Source organism: Pangasianodon hypophthalmus, chromosome 11, assembly GCF_027358585.1.
Source record: "Pangasianodon hypophthalmus isolate fPanHyp1 chromosome 11, fPanHyp1.pri, whole genome shotgun sequence".
Classification (NCBI taxonomy): Eukaryota; Metazoa; Chordata; class Actinopteri; order Siluriformes; family Pangasiidae; genus Pangasianodon; species Pangasianodon hypophthalmus.
The window spans coordinates 11,183,303-11,192,699 of record NC_069720.1 but is presented as its reverse complement, the minus strand read 5'-3'; the positions used below and the strand labels follow the sequence as shown (position 1 = coordinate 11,192,699).

At 45.6% G+C, this 9,397-nt stretch overlaps 1 protein-coding gene across 3 annotated transcripts in view; it reads right to left on the bottom strand.

Annotated features, from left to right (window-relative positions):
* The window catches only part of LOC113536667 (lisH domain-containing protein ARMC9), a 51,037-nt gene that overhangs the window by 5,033 nt on the left and 36,607 nt on the right, over window positions 1-9,397 (bottom strand). The gene's annotated exons all lie outside the window — the stretch shown is intronic.

The following is a 9,397-nucleotide window of genomic DNA, read 5'->3' as shown; positions in this document are numbered from 1 at the left end:
TGCCATCGGTGTACCTCAGCAGAAATCGAGATTCATCAGACCAGGCTACCTTTTTTCGGTCTTCAGCTGTCCAGTTTTGGTGAGCCTGTGCGCACTGCAGCCTCAGCTTTCTGTTCTTTTCTGACAGAAGTGGAACCCGATGTGATCTTCTGCTGTTGTAGCCCATCTGCCTCGAGGTTCAACGTGTTTGCATTCTGAGATGCTTTTCTGCTCACTATAATCGTACGGCGTGGTTATCTGAGTTACTGTAGCCTTTCTGTCAGCTCGAAACAGTCTGGCCATTCTCTGTTGAACTCTGAACAGCAAGACGTTTCTGTCTGCAGAACTTCCACTCACTGTTTGCTCTTTATTGCATAATTCTGTGTAAACTCTAGAGACTGCTGTGTGAAAATCTCAGGAGAGCGGCAGTTATAGAAATACTCAAACCAGCCCATCTGACACCAACAATCATGCCATGGTCAGAATCACTGAGCTCACATTTTTTCCCCATTCTGATGGTTGATGTGAACATTACTTGGAGCTGCTGGCCCGTATCTGCATCATCTTTACAACCGGGTTGGGCAGAAAAGCAGAACACACAGCACATCAAACCTTGAGGTGAATGGGCTACAACAGCAGAGGACCACATCAGGTTCCGCTCCTGTCAGCCAAGAAAAAAGAATCTGAGGCTATCATGGGCACAGACTCACCTACACTGGACAGCTGAAGACTGGAAAAAGACCAGGTGATTTTTTTTTCAACTGTCCAGTTTGGGTGAGTGTCTTTGTGTGTCTTTGATTTGCCTTCCACATGTAGCCTGTTTTCACTTTTCCAGACTTCTCTTAGAATACTATTCATATCTCAGAGTATTCCTGTCTCATTTCAGAATTGTTACGCTTCATGTCCAACAAAAATGGCAGACTGATTCCACAATGGATAATAACATGATGTCATGACATGTCACATGATTACAGTGATGTCTCTCATTGGTGGGCTTGTCTTTGGGATTCTGGGTAATGTAGAACTGAAACAAGGTGTCAGCTGTTTCTAAACACTGTTTCTTTTTTTTTTTTTAATAATGAAGAAATCTGACTGGCTTATGATATCCCTTAGCTCACAGTCAGTCAATTTTATCAGATATAAAAACTGTCACTAAAAATCAAATTCTCTATGACAAAATGATCAGTAACCTCAGTGCTGATCTGTAATCCCTCCATGCTGCTTACATTTGCTTTTTTGCATGTTATTACGTGTAAAATGTCCATTTTACAGGATGTACCTGACTATAACAACATCACATCAACACTTAATTTACCCACTTCCTTCAGTTGCACAATAATGCGCCTCATGTAAACATGTGTTAATATATAGAAATATATTTAAAAATCAAGAATACATTTACTGTATATATTTTTTACCACCAAATATTTTTTACTGTTTTGTCTGGATAATTATTGTGATATGTTCTATTTTTATTCCATATTATTCCAATGCTGCATTATATTGTGTACAATTTTAAACACTGTGATTATGTTATTTGTTTTATTTATTATTTATCCATTTTCTATGCAGCATCTACGAGAATGTGCAAACTGAGAAGTTGTTTGTACAAATAATCTGTGCATATGACAGAGTGCTTAAAGGAAAAAACGTACGCTGTAATAATAATAATAATAATAAAAAAAAAAAAACACTAAAAAAAACCCCAGTAATTGTGAAAGCAGGCTATAATTTCATTCCTTAGGTCAGTCAGACGTAAAAACACAGTATCAGTTTTAATAAAAGCTGTGTGGGAAGAATGAGTCAGGGTGGTCAGGGTGGAGTTTACGCAACTTTTACGTATGATTAGCTTCACCTACTTTGCACTGAAAGAGGTGAAATTATGATCACTAGTAATTCTTTTACTTGTACAGAATTATGCGAAACCAACTTTAGCCTCAACAAAAAGAAATCCCACATTCTCTGATGCTTCAGGGTGCTGATAATGGAACTAAAAGTAGAGCTGATGTTTTTATGTCAATGATTGTTAAAGAAAAAGTAGTGTGGTTACTCTGATGGTAGCATGTAACAGGAAGTGGAGCTGCATGCTATGTAACCCGAACCTGAGCTCTGAAACCCAACGCTCTGGGAACATCATCAAGAACAATTGATGTAAACCAAACAATTAATGCTGCCAGGAATGCAAATGTTTAACCCAACAAGGAAACACGCTGATGCTGAGCCCAGCAGTGCTGATCACTTTAAACACTGCCTGCAGTGTGATGTGTAAAACAGCCGCAGTTCCTGCTTAGCTCAGGTTGCTCGCTACAGAGAATGCCACGAAACATCCAAATCAACTTTCTTCTGTCTCACAGACTCAACCAGCTACCAGTTTAGCATCATGTGACATCATTTGTTTTTTGTTTTATAGAACATAAAAAAATTAACACACTTCAGATGAGCACATTTAGCACACCATGCTAAACTGGAGGCTATACACTTCCATTACTAGTTAGCAACATTAGCCTCATATCTCCAGACAGTTAGTGTGTAGTGTTGTCTCACTGTGTGATGTGTGTGTTGTGTGCGTTGTCTCACTGTGTGATGTGTGTGTTGTGTGCGTTGTCTCACTGTGTGATGTGTGTGTTGTGTGCATTGTCTCACTGTGTGATGTGTGTGTTGTTTTGTGTGTGTTGTCTCATTGTGATGTGTGTGTTGTTTTGTGTGCGTTGTCTCACTGTGTGATGTGTGTGTTGTGTGCGTTGTCTCACTGTGTGATGTGTGTGTTGTGTGCATTGTCTCACTGTGTGATGTGTGTGTTGTTTTGTGTGTGTTGTCTCATTGTGATGTGTGTGTTGTTTTGTGTGCGTTGTCTCACTGTGTGATGTGTGTGTCATGTTGTGTGTTTTTTCTCACTGTGTGATGTGTGTGTTGTGTGCATTGTCTCATTGCGATGTGTGTGTTGTTTTGTGTGCGTTGTCTCATTGTGATGTGTGTGTTGTTTTGTGTGCGTCCTCTCACTGTGTGATGTGTGTGTCATGTTGTGTGCGTTGTCTCACTGCATGATGTGTGCGTTGTCTCACTGTGTGATGTGTGTGTTGTTTTTGTGTGTTGTCTCACTGTGTGATGTGTGTGTTGTGTCACTGTGTGATGTGTGTGTTGTTTTTGTGTGTTGTCTCACTGTGTGATGTGTGTGTTGTTTTGTGTGCATTGTCTCACTGTGTGATGTGTGTTGTGTGCGTTGTCTCACTGTGTGATGTGTGTTGTTTTGTGTGCGTTGTCTCACTGTGCGATGTGTGTGTCGTGTTGTGTGCGTTGTCTCACTGTGTGATGTGTGTGTCGTTTTGTGTGCGTTGTCTCACTGTGTGATGTGTGTGTCGTGTTGTGTGCGTTGTCTCACTGTGTGATGTGTGTGTTGTTTTGTGTGCGTTGTCTCACTGTGTGACATGTATCGTTTGGTGTGCATTGTCTCACTGTGTGATGTGTTTTGTGTTGTGTGCGTTGTCTCACTGTGCGATGTGTGTGTTGTTTTGTGTGCGTTGTCTAACTGTGTGATGTGTGTGTTGTTTTGTGTGCGTTGTCTCACTGTGTGATGTGTGTGTCGTGTTGTGTGCGTTGTCTCACTGTGTGATGTGTGTGCTGTGTTGTGTGCGTTGTCTCACTGTGTGATGTGTGTTGTGTTGTGTGAGATGTCTCACTGTGTGATGTGTGTGTTGTGCGTTGTCTCACTGTGTGATGTGTGTGCTGTGTGCGTTGTCTCACTGTGTGATGTGTGTGTTGTGTGTGTTGTCTCACTGTGTGATGTGTGTGTTGTGTGCGTTGTCTCACTGTGTGATGTGTGTTGTGTTGTGTGCGTTGTCTCACTGTGTGATGTGTGTGTTGTGTTGTGTGCGATGTCTCACTGTGTGATGTGTGTGTTGTGTGCGTTGTCTCACTGTGTGATGTGTGTGCTGTGTTGTGTGCGTTGTCTCACTGTGTGATGTGTGTGTTGTGTGCGTTGTCTCACTGTGTGATGTGTGTGTTGTGCGTTGTCTCACTGTGTGATGTGTGTGCTGTGTGCGTTGTCTCACTGTGTGATGTGTTTTGTGTTGTGTGCCTTGTCTCTCTGTGTGATGCGTGTGCTGTGTGCGTTGTCTCACTGTGTGATGTGTGTGATGTGTGTGCTGTGTGCGTTGTCTCACTGTGTGATGCGTGTGCTGTGTGCGTTGTCTCACTGTGTGATGCGTGTGCTGTGTGCGTTGTCTCACTGTGTGATGCGTGTGTTGTGTGCGTTGTCTCACTGTGTGATGTGTGTGTTGTTTTGTGTGCATTGTCTCACTGTGTGATGTGTGTGCTGTGTGCGTTGTCTCACTGTGTGATGTGTGTGCTGTGTGCGTTGTCTGACTGTGTGATGTGTGTGCTGTGTGCATTGTCTCACTGTGTGATGTGTGTGCATTGTCTCACTGTGTGATGTGTGTGCGTTGTCTCACTGTGTGATGTGTGTGCTGTGTTGTGTGCGTTGTCTCACTGTGTGATGTGTGTGTTGTGCGTTGTCTCACTGTGTGATGTGTGTGCTGTGTGCGTTGTCTCACTGTGTGATGTGTGTGCTGTGTGCGTTGTCTCACTGTGTGATGTGTGTTGTGTTGTGTGCGTTGTCTCACTGTGTGATGTGTGTGCGTTGTCTCACTGTGTGATGTGTGTTGTGTGCGTTGTCTCACTGTGTGATGTGTGTGTTGTGTTGTGTGCGATGTCTCACTGTGTGATGTGTGTGCTGTGTTGTGTGCGTTGTCTCACTGTGTGATGTGTGTGCTGTGTGATGTGTGTGTTGTGTGCGTTGTCTCACTGTGTGATGTGTGTGTTGTGCGTTGTCTCACTGTGTGATGTGTGTGTTGTGCGTTGTCTCACTGTGTGATGTGTGTGCTGTGTGCGTTGTCTCACTGTGTGATGTGTGTGCTGTGTGCGTTGTCTCACTGTGTGATGTGTTTTGTGTTGTGTGCCTTGTCTCTCTGTGTGATGCGTGTGCTGTGTGCGTTGTCTCACTGTGTGATGTGTGTGAGCATATCACGCCAGTCTTATCTACATTACACTGGCTCCCAGTAAGATTCCGCATCGATTTTAAAATATTACTCCTAACCTATAAAGCATTAAACGGTCTCGCTCCGCAGTATTTAAGCGATATGTTAGTACCTTACGTTCCGCCGCGCCTACTTCGCTCTAAGGATGCAGGCTGTCTATCAGTACCACGCGTTGCCAAAACCACGGCAGGGGGCAGAGCTTTCTCTTACCAAGCCCCAAAATTATGGAATAGTCTCCCAGTTAATGTACGTGAAGCAGACACGGTCTCAGTGTTTAAGTCGAGGTTGAAGACTTATTTATTTAACCTAGCATTTAGCGACTAGTGTTTTTATCAAAGAAGTAGATCTGGGGGACTCGTGGATGTTGAGTTTTATCTCCACACGGTGACTGTGAGTGTACCTAACCACTTTCCTTCTCTTTCTGCCGAGCTACACTCCTGAGCTGCCGGTGATCCAGACCTCCCCCCCTTCACTCTGGACCTGTCCACCGGCAATGCTTCACACTGCCACGAAAACGCTTCAGCTGTTTTCCATGGACTACACCAACACACATTGTGCTCACACACACGCACACTACAGTGTAAACCCATATGAGGATGGGTTCTCTGTTGAGCCTGGTTCCTCTCAAGGTTTCTTCCTATCACCATCTCAGGGAGTTTTTCCTTGCCACCGTCGCCCTGCTTGCTCATCAGAGACGGCACACACACACACTTCACTTTACTTTTGTTTGTGTAAAGCTGCTTTGAGACAATGACCTTTGTAAAAAGCGCTATACAAATAAAAATGAATTGAATTGAATTGATGTGTGTGCTGTGTGCGTTGTCTCACTGTGTGATGCGTGTGCGTTGTCTCACTGTGTGATGCGTGTGCTGTGTGCGTTGTCTCACTGTGTGATGTGTGTGCTGTGTGCGTTGTCTCACTGTGTGATGTGTGTGCTGTGTGCATTGTCTCACTGTGTGATGTGTGTGCTGTGTTGTGTGCGTTGTCTCACTGTGTGATGTGTGTGTTGTGCGTTGTCTCACTGTGTGATGTGTGTGCTGTGTGCGTTGTCTCACTGTGTGATGTGTGTGTTGTGTGTGTTGTCTCACTGTGTGATGTGTGTGTTGTGTGCGTTGTCTCACTGTGTGATGTGTGTTGTGTTGTGTGCGTTGTCTCACTGTGTGATGTGTGTGCGTTGTCTCACTGTGTGATGTGTGTGCTGTGTGCATTGTCTCACTGTGTGATGTGTGTGCTGTGTTGTGTGCGTTGTCTCACTGTGTGATGTGTGTTGTGTTGTGTGCGTTGTCTCACTGTGTGATGTGTGTGTTGTGTTGTGTGCGATGTCTCACTGTGTGATGTGTGTGCTGTGTTGTGTGCGTTGTCTCACTGTGTGATGTGTGTGCTGTGTGCGTTGTCTCACTGTGTGATGTGTGTGTTGTGCGTTGTCTCACTGTGTGATGTGTGTGCTGTGTGCGTTGTCTCACTGTGTGATGTGTTTTGTGTTGTGTGCCTTGTCTCTCTGTGTGATGCGTGTGCTGTGTGCGTTGTCTCACTGTGTGATGTGTGTGATGTGTGTGCTGTGTGCGTTGTCTCACTGTGTGATGCGTGTGCTGTGTGCGTTGTCTCACTGTGTGATGCGTGTGCTGTGTGCGTTGTCTCACTGTGTGATGCGTGTGTTGTGTGCGTTGTCTCACTGTGTGATGTGTGTGTTGTTTTGTGTGCATTGTCTCACTGTGTGATGTGTGTGCTGTGTGCGTTGTCTCACTGTGTGATGTGTGTGCTGTGTGCGTTGTCTGACTGTGTGATGTGTGTGCTGTGTGCATTGTCTCACTGTGTGATGTGTGTGCATTGTCTCACTGTGTGATGTGTGTGCGTTGTCTCACTGTGTGATGTGTGTGCTGTGTTGTGTGCGTTGTCTCACTGTGTGATGTGTGTGTTGTGCGTTGTCTCACTGTGTGATGTGTGTGCTGTGTGCGTTGTCTCACTGTGTGATGTGTGTGTTGTGTGTGTTGTCTCACTGTGTGATGTGTGTGTTGTGTGCGTTGTCTCACTGTGTGATGTGTGTTGTGTTGTGTGCGTTGTCTCACTGTGTGATGTGTGTGCGTTGTCTCACTGTGTGATGTGTGTGCTGTGTGCATTGTCTCACTGTGTGATGTGTGTGCTGTGTTGTGTGCGTTGTCTCACTGTGTGATGTGTGTTGTGTTGTGTGCGTTGTCTCACTGTGTGATGTGTGTGTTGTGTTGTGTGCGATGTCTCACTGTGTGATGTGTGTGCTGTGTTGTGTGCGTTGTCTCACTGTGTGATGTGTGTGCTGTGTGCGTTGTCTCACTGTGTGATGTGTGTGTTGTGTGCGTTGTCTCACTGTGTGATGTGTGTGCTGTGTGCGTTGTCTCACTGTGTGATGTGTGTGCTGTGTGCGTTGTCTCACTGTGTGATGTGTTTTGTGTTGTGTGCCTTGTCTCTCTGTGTGATGCGTGTGCTGTGTGCGTTGTCTCACTGTGTGATGTGTGTGATGTGTGTGCTGTGTGCGTTGTCTCACTGTGTGATGCGTGTGCTGTGTGCGTTGTCTCACTGTGTGATGCGTGTGCTGTGTGCGTTGTCTCACTGTGTGATGCGTGTGCTGTGTGCGTTGTCTCACTGTGTGATGCGTGTGCTGTGTGCGTTGTCTCACTGTGTGATGTGTGTGCTGTGTGCGTTGTCTCACTGTGTGATGTGTGTGCTGTGTGCGTTGTCTCACTGTGTGATGTGTGTGCATTGTCTCACTGTGTGATGTGTGTGCATTGTCTCACTGTGTGATGTGTGTGCATTGTCTCACTGTGTGATGTGTGTGCGTTGTCTCACTGTGTGATGTGTGTGCTGTGTTGTGTGCGTTGTCTCACTGTGTGATGTGTGTGTTGTTTTGTGTGCGTTGTCTCACTGTGTGATGTGTGTGCTGTGTTGTGTGCGTTGTCTCACTGTGTGATGTGTGTGCTGTGTGCGTTGTCTCACTGTGTGATGTGTGTGCTGTGTGCATTGTCTCACTGTGTAATGTGTGTGCTGTGTTGTGTTCGTTGTCTCACTGTGTGATGTGTGTTGTGTGCGTTGTCTCACTGTGTGATGTGTGTGTTGTGTTGTGTGCGATGTCTCACTGTGTGATGTGTGTGCTGTGTTGTGTGCGTTGTCTCACTGTGTGATGTGTGTGCTGTGTGATGTGTGTGTTGTGTGCGTTGTCTCACTGTGTGATGTGTGTGTTGTGCGTTGTCTCACTGTGTGATGTGTGTGTTGTGCGTTGTCTCACTGTGTGATGTGTGTGCTGTGTGCGTTGTCTCACTGTGTGATGTGTGTGCTGTGTGCGTTGTCTCACTGTGTGATGTGTTTTGTGTTGTGTGCCTTGTCTCTCTGTGTGATGCGTGTGCTGTGTGCGTTGTCTCACTGTGTGATGTGTGTGAGCATATCACGCCAGTCTTATCTACATTACACTGGCTCCCAGTAAGATTCCGCATCGATTTTAAAATATTACTCCTAACCTATAAAGCATTAAACGGTCTCGCTCCGCAGTATTTAAGCGATATGTTAGTACCTTACGTTCCGCCGCGCCTACTTCGCTCTAAGGATGCAGGCTGTCTATCAGTACCACGCGTTGCCAAAACCACGGCAGGGGGCAGAGCTTTCTCTTACCAAGCCCCAAAATTATGGAATAGTCTCCCAGTTAATGTACGTGAAGCAGACACGGTCTCAGTGTTTAAGTCGAGGTTGAAGACTTATTTATTTAACCTAGCATTTAGCGACTAGTGTTTTTATCAAAGAAGTAGATCTGGGGGACTCGTGGATGTTGAGTTTTATCTCCACACGGTGACTGTGAGTGTACCTAACCACTTTCCTTCTCTTTCTGCCGAGCTACACTCCTGAGCTGCCGGTGATCCAGACCTCCCCCCCTTCACTCTGGACCTGTCCACCGGCAATGCTTCACACTGCCACGAAAACGCTTCAGCTGTTTTCCATGGACTACACCAACACACATTGTGCTCACACACACGCACACTACAGTGTAAACCCATATGAGGATGGGTTCTCTGTTGAGCCTGGTTCCTCTCAAGGTTTCTTCCTATCACCATCTCAGGGAGTTTTTCCTTGCCACCGTCGCCCTGCTTGCTCATCAGAGACGGCACACACACACACTTCACTTTACTTTTGTTTGTGTAAAGCTGCTTTGAGACAATGACCTTTGTAAAAAGCGCTATACAAATAAAAATGAATTGAATTGAATTGATGTGTGTGCTGTGTGCGTTGTCTCACTGTGTGATGCGTGTGCGTTGTCTCACTGTGTGATGCGTGTGCTGTGTGCGTTGTCTCACTGTGTGATGTGTGTGCTGTGTGCGTTGTCTCACTGTGTGATGTGTGTGCTGTGTGCATTGTCTCACTGTGTG